The 11,054-nt window shown below is 41.1% G+C and overlaps 1 pseudogene; it reads left to right on the plus strand.

Moving 5' to 3' along the window:
• Positions 1-721: 721 nt before the first annotated feature.
• Positions 722-2,397, plus strand: LOC109202250 (alpha-N-acetylgalactosaminide alpha-2,6-sialyltransferase 6-like; annotated as a pseudogene).
• Positions 2,398-11,054: the final 8,657 nt, after the last annotated feature.

An 11,054-nucleotide genomic window follows, 5' to 3' on the forward strand; every position in this document is an offset into this window, starting at 1 on the left:
GGGCGTGATTTGACACCGGAGTTCATATTTTCCAACTCAGCGTGTGCACAAAATGCAACACACAACCTGACGCGCGTGGTTTTCTTTCGCGAGTCACACGCGCCCCACGCGGTACACTGACGCGCATTTCACGGGTTTTGGCGTTTTCCCGACGCAAATCTGCCTCCGCATTTTCGCCGGACGCGCAATCGCGTGTCATCGTGCTCTTTCCATTGACTTTACATGTGAACCTGACGCTCTGGCCGCCTCTTTCGCGTTCGGTGTGTGCGCACCGTTAGAATCATCTTTTCTGACTGGATCATTAAAACCTACAGCATTGATCTTTCTGTAGTGGATTCTCACACATTTCAGTGATTTGGTGATTAAAAGAATATGAACTTTTAATATTCATTCAGATGTTTTCTGACTCTAAATTTTCTTTTGTCATTTCTCAGGTTAACAAAAGTTGAACTTACGCACATTTAAATGAGCCGTGTTGCTAAAAAAGGCCAATTAACATATTGTTGTTGACAATGTTGACTAGATTTAGCACTTTGTTTTAGTATCGTCACTTTTTAAGAATAAATCAACTGACATAGTGCAAGTGCAGATGAAAATCTGTCGAGTCATATTTCCACACCACTGTCCCTGACAGTTGCTGTTTGAACCATTGACTGTAGAAAACAGTCAATAGTTTCTACAGTCAATGGTTTGAACACATTTACTTAAAAAGCTCCTTCTCATGTTTCCTTCTCAGAGTATGACCATGCAATGTCATAACTGTGCTTTTTTGACCAGCTCTGGCCACATCCTGGGTAGTAGAGTGGGAGATGAGATCGACCACACTGAGTGTGTGATCTGCATTAACGACGCTCCTACGACGGGGTATGAATCTGATGTCGGGGGCCACTCCAGTGTGTCCTATGTGTTCCGAAACCCCAATGAGTTCCTACGACGTACAGACAGCCACTCTGTGATCATCTTCTGGGGACCTCCGTACAAGATAAGAAAAGATCCCAAAGCAGCCTTTTATGGATCGCTCCAGAGAGTCAGCATGACCTACAGAGACATCTCCTATTTGACTGTCACCCCTAGCAAGATGCTCACATTTGATGATCTTTTCCTAAGAGAGACAGGATATGACCGGTGAGTATCAAGTGTGCTGACAAAATGTCTTTTCTTATTCTTCTTGTTGAATTATATCACATTCATATATCGCTTTTCTCTTGCTCAGAGACCAATCTCACTCGTAGCTGAGTACAGGCTGGTTCACAATGGTCATAGCCATTGAGATATGTGATAACATCAAAGCATATGGGATGGTTCCACCCAATCACTGTGGGTGAGTATAACATTAAGACTCATGCTGTCCTTTTACAAAACTTCAACCCATTATTAAAACTCACAGACATATTAAAAACCATTTCACCAGAAATGTGTTTTATTTCCCATAAGAACGCCCGGAATCAAGAAGGTGCGATACCACTACTACGATCGCTGGTGGGTTAATGAATGTGCAACATACTTCCAGCATGAGAACAGGTGAAGTCAGGGCCAACATCGTTTTATTACAGAGAAACGTGTGTTTGCACGCTGGGCAAAACAGTACAACATCACCTTCACTCATCCCAGATGGTAAAAAGAAGAAGACGATGTAAAGGATTTCATTGGTGTTTCGTCAGTGCTGATGTTTTGAATGGCTCAATGTGGGGGAAAAAAAGAAGTACAACTCACTATCATTTCTATTAAGAGCTCCAGTAGATTTTGTTAATGTACAGGCTGTGATCAGCTGGCCTGTTGCTCTATGTGGATTTATACACCTGACTTCAACCAGATGTAAGCAGATGTTTCATTAGTTGTCCTGGCTGATTTCCATCCTGTCCATACTGTTTACTAGACAACCACTGCGCACTAGTCACACACTCATCTTTACTTTAATTCCATCACAGTACAGCAAACCAACCGGTTTGTGGCATCACCTGGCGATTGATAAACGAATAGGATTGCCTGTGACGTGTTACTGTTTTGGTTCAAATCAGTTTGATGTTTGAAGGCTCGCAGTGACGAGCTAATAGCTTCCCTCATATGCCTTAAATCAAAAATAACAAGCCTGCTTTTAAAAAGTAAGGAGTACAAAGTGCAGATACTTGTTTAAGAATTTAGGGAATATAAGTAAAAAGTTGTCAGAAAAAATGACTACTTCACTGAAGTACAGATACCTGAAAAGTTCTACTTAAGTACAGTAAGAAAGTATTAGTACTTAATTACTTCCCACCTCTACCGACATATGGCACTTTTCTAGTCTCACCCTACCTTTAACTACTAGTCACATTTTAACAATACATTCATGCAGCATTTGCTTGAGTTTAACAAGTCTGTGATCAGACTGTCCAAAGCAGGGTTTCTTGGGACTGAGACAATAGTAGCTGACTTTGGTGGGACTTTGATGTGGTATGCTTCTGAATAACTGACCTGAGCATCTGTCTCACTTCATTCTCATGAGAGTGGGCCCAACAAATATCTAAAGTCCACATGTAAATGCTCTTATCTACAGTCACTGTGACGACTGTATTGAAAAATCAAATAATTTTCATTACTGATTAATTTTTAGTTCCCCACTTATTTAATGGCGTTTTCTGTTCATAAAACACAACACAGTTTTACTCAGAGGACAAAGTGACAGCTTCACATTGCTGGTGGTTTCCTGCAATTTGAAAGTCCCAGGGGCAGGTGGGTCACACATTCGACCCAAGACTTTGCATATGACTGGTAGCATTAGCAATCAGCAATTAGCCTGCATTGTTTTGTTTTGTTTTGTTGTTAATGTAATTTTCTGTGACATACTTCACTTTCTCTGCTACTTTGATTGGAGTGAAGATTTAAAATTGGGTGGACCCAGTACTCTTTTCAACTGCCATGCTTACATTATCTTCAATTTTGAAAAAATATGCTATTTTCACTGTTATGGCGATCTTTCACAAATCTAGCTCCCTCTCAAAACAATATGAAAACCCCTTTAAAAAATGTGGGGAGTTATCTGCTGGCTAAAAAAAAAAATCAATAAATGGATCAGCATGGAACAGTCTGCTCTTTCCAGTTAGGACCAAACCAGCACTTGACAGCTTCAAAACCTGCTTGAAAACTAATTTTTATTCCTTGGCATTTAACGCAGACTGAGTCTTAACAGGTTTTTAGTTGTGCTCCACCCCTGGGCTACACTTGTTGTTTTTAAATGTGCTCATTAATAAACTGATTTGACTTGACATTTATTCTATCGAACAACAATTTGAAGTGTACAATAAATTTGTCAATATGTGAAGCTTGAACCTGAACATCCTTTCAGCTCCAACGGATATCACAAGATATTATTTGTAATTAAATTCACATTTGGTAAATGAGAACTTATGCCTCATTTTTCCCTTTCTGCTGTCAGGATAATTGTAATTATCTGGCAAGCATCCATCAGTTATTTCAGAAATGGATTATTCTATTATTTCATTAATTAATTGGGTAATTGGACAAGAAATAGGAAATATTCAAAAGGTGCATGCGAACTGCCCATTAGAAATTGTCATCATTAATTCCCTCTTACTTTTGCTGTTTTCCTCCCACCACGATAAAATGGTCTCCAGACTAACAGCTTGTGCTTGTTGAAGCTGGCAGGACATTGTTCTTAACTCACGGATGTTCTGCTTCTTTTCTGTCATCAGGCTTACAATCCGCTGCTTAGCTTGATTAAACATTACTCCCCAGCCCTCATTTATGATGTCCACGTTGGGCTTCTTCTGTTGGTTCACGAGCATTTCCTTGTGCCTTTCTTCCATGTCTTTATTTCGGCCTTCCAGTTCTCTGTATTCAGTTTCCAGTTGTTTCTTCTCATGAACCACTTGTGCATTTCTCTGCAGTACTTATTAATCTCTACTTGCAAGACTTCATTTTGTTTCTTCATGTTGTGAAGTTTGCATTCCATCTCTTTCTCCTTTATGTCTTGCTGTTTCTCTCTTGAAGAACTTTTCGTTTTTCTCCAATGCTTCATCAAGCTGTACTTGCAGCTGCTGATTCAGGTTGACAGCGTGTTCGAGATTCTCATAGGTCTCCAGACTAACAGCTTGTGCTTGTTGAAGCTGGCAGGACATTGTTCTTAACTCACGGATGTTCTGCTTCTTTCTGTCATCAGGCTTACAATCCGCTGCTTAGCTTGATTAAACATTACTCCCCAGCCCTCATTTATGATGTCCACGTTGGGCTGCTTCTGTTGGTTCACGAGCATTCCTTGTGCCTTTCTTCATGTCTTTATTTCGGCCTTCCAGTTCTCTGTATTCAGTTTCCAGTTGTTCTTCTCATGAACCACTTGTGCATTTCTCTGCAGTACTTCATTAATCTCTACTTGCAAGACTTCATTTTGTTTCTTCATGTTGTGAAGTTTGCATTCCATCTCTTCTCCTTTATGTCTTGCTGTTTCTCTTGAAGAAACTTTCGTTTTCTCCAATGCTTCATCAAGCTGTACTTGCAGCTGCTGATTCAGGTTGACAGCGTGTTCGAGATTCTCATGGGTCTCCAGACTAACAGCTTGTGCTTGTTGAAGCTGGCAGGACATTGTTCTTAACTCACGGATGTTCTGCTTCTTTTCTGTCATCAGGCTTACAATCCGCTGCTTAGCTTGATTAAACATTACTCCCCAGCCCTCATTTATGATGTCCACGTTGGGCTGCTTCTGTTGGTTCACGAGCATTTCCTTGTGCCTTTCTTCCATGTCTTTATTTCGGCTTCCAGTTCTCTGTATTCAGTTTCCAGTTGTTTCTTTAGTCTGGATGATGCATGTCCGTGTTTTTCAAAAACAATTTCACTTTTTGATTTGTCTGCTATTGAAGCGTTTCTGGATCATGTTCACTTATGGTTTCTTCTTGGTATGACTTGAAGCTTTTTTTCTGTATTTGTTGATGGCACAATGAACTGTGATCACAGAGAGTGATTTAGGTGTGTGTTGAGTCCATGCAGTCATTTCAAGACAGATCATCCCATTTTTAATGCAGTGCCACTCGAGGGTCATCTATAGATTTTTTAAAATTTTTTAACCCAAATGTAAATAAAATCTGTGCTTTTCATCAGTCTAAATGCATATTATGCAGGTGTTTCTCTTATGTTAAACATCTGCTGAAATTTTGTCCTCATACATAAGAGAAATATAACTCTGTGTTTTGTCTATGCATTTCTTTATTGGGGTGAGTCAAACCAGCAGATCACGACAGGTACTGCTAAATATAAAACATAAATATGCTGCCCACCAACACACACAGCTATCACCCGTTTTGTTGTTTTTATTCTTAAGATGAATTATCTTGAATGAAGAGACACTGATTTGACACAAGTAAAATATGGTTGATTGTGTTATTGTTAGTTAAGAATAAGTTAAGTGAGGGTGAAAAAAGAAAAAAAAGGATGAAGGGAGGGGAGAAAGAAAAATGGAGAGTGATGGAGAGAGGTGGTACGAGAGAAAGGGAGAAGAGGGGAGGTGAAAAGAAAGGGATAGAAAGGAGGAGAGAACCCCAACAATCCCCTCTGAGCAAGCACCCGGCGACGGTGGATAGGAAAAACTCCCTTTAAAGGAAGAAACCTATTGCAGAACCAGGCTCAGGGAGGGTCATCTGCCTGACTAGTTGGGGTGAGGGAGGGGAGAAAGGAAAAAATGGAGAATGATGGAGAGGTGGAAGGAGAGAAGGGCAAGAGGGGTGAGGGATAGAAAAGCGGTGGAGGAAGACCAGGCTACACCACCTTATAATCAAGTGAGGAGCAGGAGGTCCTCCTCCTGAAAAACCAGAAGCGTTTCTTCTCTTTTTCAGGCACTGTTCCTGGAGCTCTTTTTCTGTAGGATGAGGGTTTTCAGTTCTTCAGTTGTTACTGTAATTTCCTCCTCAAGTTTCTTGCATTTTTCTCCAGTTCTTCTAATTGTCTTGTTTTCTTCAAGCTTTCTTTCAGATTTTAGATTGCCTCCGTATTAGCTTTTCCTCGTGCATGTCTGTATTCCTCTGTTGTACTTGTTGTACATGTCTTCTAACTCTCATTTCTGCTCTGGATTTCTTGAAGCATACACTTCAGGTCATTATGCGCTTTCTCCAGTTCTTGCTCTTGAACCTACATGTCATTGTTTTTGCACTTCAACTTGTTATTAGTTCCTTGATGCCTGCGTCTTTTCAGCATGTCATTGATCCTATACTGCATGCTCATTGTGCATTTCCTTCAGTACTTCATTAATGACATGCGTGTATTTCTAGACTTTTCGCTTGTAAGTCTTGGGGAATAGTTCTCTTTCTGCTTTTTTCCTGTTCTCTTTTCCTGAAGAAGCTCTTGGTTTTTCTCCAGGGCTTCATCAAGCTGTACTTGCAGCTGCTGATTCAGGTTGACAGCGTGTTCGAGATTCCCATAGGTCTTCAACTAACAGCTTGTGCTTGTTGAAGCTGGCAGGACATTGTTCTTAACTCACGATGTTCTGCTTCTTTTCTGTCATCAGGCTTACAATCCGCTGCTTAGCTTGATTAAACATTACTCCCCAGCCCTCATTTATGATGTCCACGTTGGGCTGCTTCTGTTGGTTCACGAGCATTTCCTTGTGCCTTCTTCCATGTCTTTATTTCGGCCTTCCAGTTCTCTGTATTCAGTTCCAGTTGTTCCTTCTCATGAATCACTTGTGCATTTCTCTGCAGTACTTCATTAATCTCTACTTGCAAGACTTCATTTTGTTTCTTCATGTTGTGAAGTTTGCATTCCATCTCTTTCTCCTTTATGTCTTGCTGTTCTTCTCTTGAAGAAACTTTTCGTTTTTCTCCAATGCTCATCAAGCTGTACTTGCAGCTGCTGATTCAGGTTGACAGCGTGTTCGAGATTCTCATGGGTCTCCAGACTAACAGCTTGTGCTTGTTGAAGCTGGCAGGACATTGTTCTTAACTCACGGATGTTCTGCTTCTTTTCTGTCATCAGGCTTACAATCCGCTGCTTAGCTTGATTAAACATTACTCCCCAGCCTCATTTATGATGTCCACGTTGGGCTGCTTCTGTTGGTTCACGAGCATTTCCTTGTGCCTTTCTTCCATGTCTTTATTTCGGCCTTCCAGTTCTCTGTATTCAGTTTCCAGTTGTTTCTTCTCATGAACCACTTGTGCATTTCTCTGCAGTACTTCATTAATCTCTACTTGCAAGACTTCATTTGTTTCTTCATGTTGTGAAGTTTGCATTCCATCTCTTTCTCCTTATGTCTTGCTGTTTCTTCTCTTGAAGAAACTTTCGTTTTTCTCCAATGCTTCATCAAGCTGTACTTGCAGCTGCTGATCAGGTTGACAGCGTGTTCGAGATTCTCATGGGTTCCAGACTAACAGCTTGTGCTTGTTGAAGTGGCAGGACATTGTTCTTAACTCACGGATGTTCTGCTTCTTTTCTGTCATCAGGCTTACAATCCGCTGCTTAGCTTGATTAAACATCACTCCCCAGCCCTCATTTATGATGTCCACGTTGGGCTGCTTCTGTTGGTTCACGAGCATTTCCTTGTGCCTTTCTTCCATGTCTTTATTTCGGCCTTCCAGTTCTCTGTATTCAGTTTCCAGTTGTTTCTTCTCATGAACCACTTGTGCATTTCTCTGCAGTACTTCATTAATCTCTACTTGCAAGACTTCATTTTGTTTCTTCATGTTGTGAAGTTTGCATTCCATCTCTTTCTCCTTTATGTCTTGCTGTTTCTTCTCTTGAAGAAACTTTTCGTTTTTCTCCAATGCTTCATCAAGCTGTACTTGCAGCTGCTGATTCAGGTTGACAGCGTGTTCGAGATTCTCATGGGTCTCCAGACTAACAGCTTGTGCTTGTTGAAGGTGGCAGGACATTGTTCTTAACTCACGAATGTTCTGCTTCTTTTCTGTCATCAGGCTTACAATCCGCTGCTTAGCTTGATTAAACATTACTCCCCAGCCCTCATTTATGATGTCCACGTTGGGCTGCTTCTGTTGGTTCACGAGCATTTCCTTGTGCCTTTCTTCCATGTCTTTATTTCGGCCTTCCAGTTCTCTGTATTCAGTTTCCAGTTGTTTCTTCTCATGAACCACTTGTGCATTTCTCTGCAGTACTTCATTAATCTCTACTTGCAAGACTTCATTTTGTTTCTTCATGTTGTGAAGTTTGCATTCCATCTCTTTCTCCTTTATGTCTTGCTGTTTCTTCTCTTGAAGAAACTTTTCGTTTTTCTCCAATGCTTCATCAAGCTGTACTTGCAGCTGCTGATTCAGGTTGACAGCGTGTTCGAGATTCTCATAGGTCTCCAGACTAACAGCTTGTACTTGTTGAAGCTGGCAGGACATTGTTCTTAACTCACGGATGTTCTGCTTCTTTCTGTCATCAGGCTTACAATCCGCTGCTTAGCTTGATTAAACATCACTCCCCAGCCCTCATTTATGATGTCCACGTTGGCTGCTTCTGTTGGTTCACGAGCATTTCTTGTGCCTTTCTTCCATGTCTTTATTTCGGCCTTCCAGTTCTCTGTATTCAGTTTCCAGTTGTTTCTTCTCATGAACCACTTGTGCATTTCTCTGCAGTACTTCATTAATCTCTACTTGCAAGACTTCATTTTGTTTCTTCATGTTGTGAAGTTTGCATTCCATCTCTTTCTCCTTTATGTCTTGCTGTTTCTTCTCTTGAAGAAACTTTTCGTTTTTCTCCAATGCTTCATCAAGCTGTACTTGCAGCTGCTGATTCAGGTTGACAGCGTGTTCGAGATTCTCATGGGTCTCCAGACTAACAGCTTGTGCTTGTTGAAGCTGGCAGGACATTGTTCTTAACTCACGGATGTTCTGCTTCTTTTCTGTCATCAGGCTTACAATCCGCTGCTTAGCTTGATTAAACATTACTCCCAGCCCTCATTTATGATGTCCACGTTGGGCTGCTTCTGTTGGTTCACGAGCATTTCCTTGTGCCTTTCTTCCATGTCTTTATTTCGGCCTTCCAGTTCTCTGTATTCAGTTTCCAGTTGTTCTTCTCATGAACCACTTGTGCATTTCTCTGCAGTACTTCATTAATCTCTACTTGCAAGACTTCATTTTGTTTCTTCATGTTGTGAAGTTTGCATTCCATCTCTTTCTCCTTTATGTCTTGCTGTTTCTTCTCTTGAAGAAACTTTTCGTTTTTCTCCAATGCTTCATCAAGCTGTACTTGCAGCTGCTGATTCAGGTTGACAGCGTGTTCGAGATTCTCATGGTCTCCAGACTAACAGCTTGTACTTGTTGAAGCTGGCAGGACATTGTTCTTAACTCACGGATGTTCTGCTTCTTTTCTGTCATCAGGCTTACAATCCGCTGCTTAGCTTGATTAAACATTACTCCCCAGCCTCATTTATGATGTCCACGTTGGGCTGCTTCTGTTGGTTCACGAGCATTTCCTTGTGCCTTTCTTCCATGTCTTTATTTCGGCCTTCCAGTTCTCTGTATTCAGTTTCCAGTTGTTTCTTCTCATGAACCACTTGTGCATTTCTCTGCAGTACTTCATTAATCTCTACTTGCAAGACTTCATTTTGTTTCTTCATGTTGTGAAGTTTGCATTCCATCTCTTTCTCCTTTATGTCTTGCTGTTTCTTCTCTTGAAGAAACTTTTCGTTTTTCTCCAATGCTTCATCAAGCTGTACTTGCAGCTGCTGATTCAGGTTGACAGCGTGTTCGAGATTCTCATAGGTCTCCAGACTAACAGCTTGTCTTGTTGAAGCTGGCAGGACATTGTTCTTAACTCACGGATGTTCTGCTTCTTTTCTGTCATCAGGCTTACAATCCGCTGCTTAGCTTGATTAAACATTACTCCCCAGCCCTCATTTATGATGTCCACGTTGGCTGCTTCTGTTGGTTCACGAGCATTTCCTTGTGCCTTTCTTCCATGTCTTTATTTCGGCCTTCCAGTTCTCTGTATTCAGTTTCCAGTTGTTTCTTCTCATGAACCACTTGTGCATTTCTCTGCAGTACTTCATTAATCTCTACTTGCAAGACTTCATTTTGTTTCTTCATGTTGTGAAGTTTGCATTCCATCTCTTTCTCCTTTATGTCTTGCTGTTTCTTCTCTTGAAGAAACTTTTCGTTTTTCTCCAATGCTTCATCAAGCTGTACTTGCAGCTGCTGATTCAGGTTGACAGCGTGTTCGAGATTCTCATGGGTCTCCAGACTAACAGCTTGTGCTTGTTGAAGCTGGCAGGACATTGTTCTTAACTCACGGATGTTCTGCTTCTTTTCTGTCATCAGGCTTACAATCCGCTGCTTAGCTTGATTAAACATACTCCCCAGCCCTCATTTATGATGTCCACGTTGGGCTGCTTCTGTTGGTTCACGAGCATTTCCTTGTGCCTTTCTTCCATGTCTTTATTTCGGCCTTCCAGTTCTCTGTATTCAGTTTCCAGTTGTTCTTCTCATGAACCACTTGTGCATTTCTCTGCAGTACTTCATTAATCTCTACTTGCAAGACTTCATTTTGTTTCTTCATGTTGTGAAGTTTGCATTCCATCTCTTTCTCCTTTATGTCTTGCTGTTTCTTCTCTTGAAGAAACTTTTCGTTTTTCTCCAATGCTTCATCAAGCTGTACTTGCAGCTGCTGATTCAGGTTGACAGCGTGTTCGAGATTCTCATGGTCTCCAGACTAACAGCTTGTGCTTGTTGAAGCTGGCAGGACATTGTTCTTAACTCACGGATGTTCTGCTTCTTTTCTGTCATCAGGCTTACAATCCGCTGCTTAGCTTGATTAAACATTACTCCCCAGCCCTCATTTATGATGTCCACGTTGGGCTGCTTCTGTTGGTTCACGAGCATTTCCTTGTGCCTTTCTTCCATGTCTTTATTTCGGCCTTCCAGTTCTCTGTATTCAGTTTCCAGTTGTTTCTTCTCATGAACCACTTGTGCATTTCTCTGCAGTACTTCATTAATCTCTACTTGCAAGACTTCATTTTGTTTCTTCATGTTGTGAAGTTTGCATTCCATCTCTTTCTCCTTTATGTCTTGCTGTTTCTTCTCTTGAAGAAACTTTTCGTTTTTCTCCAATGCTTCATCAAGCTGTACTTGCAGCTGCTG

This window comes from Oreochromis niloticus, linkage group LG5 (genome assembly GCF_001858045.2).
Source record: "Oreochromis niloticus isolate F11D_XX linkage group LG5, O_niloticus_UMD_NMBU, whole genome shotgun sequence".
Taxonomy (NCBI): domain Eukaryota; kingdom Metazoa; phylum Chordata; class Actinopteri; order Cichliformes; family Cichlidae; genus Oreochromis; species Oreochromis niloticus.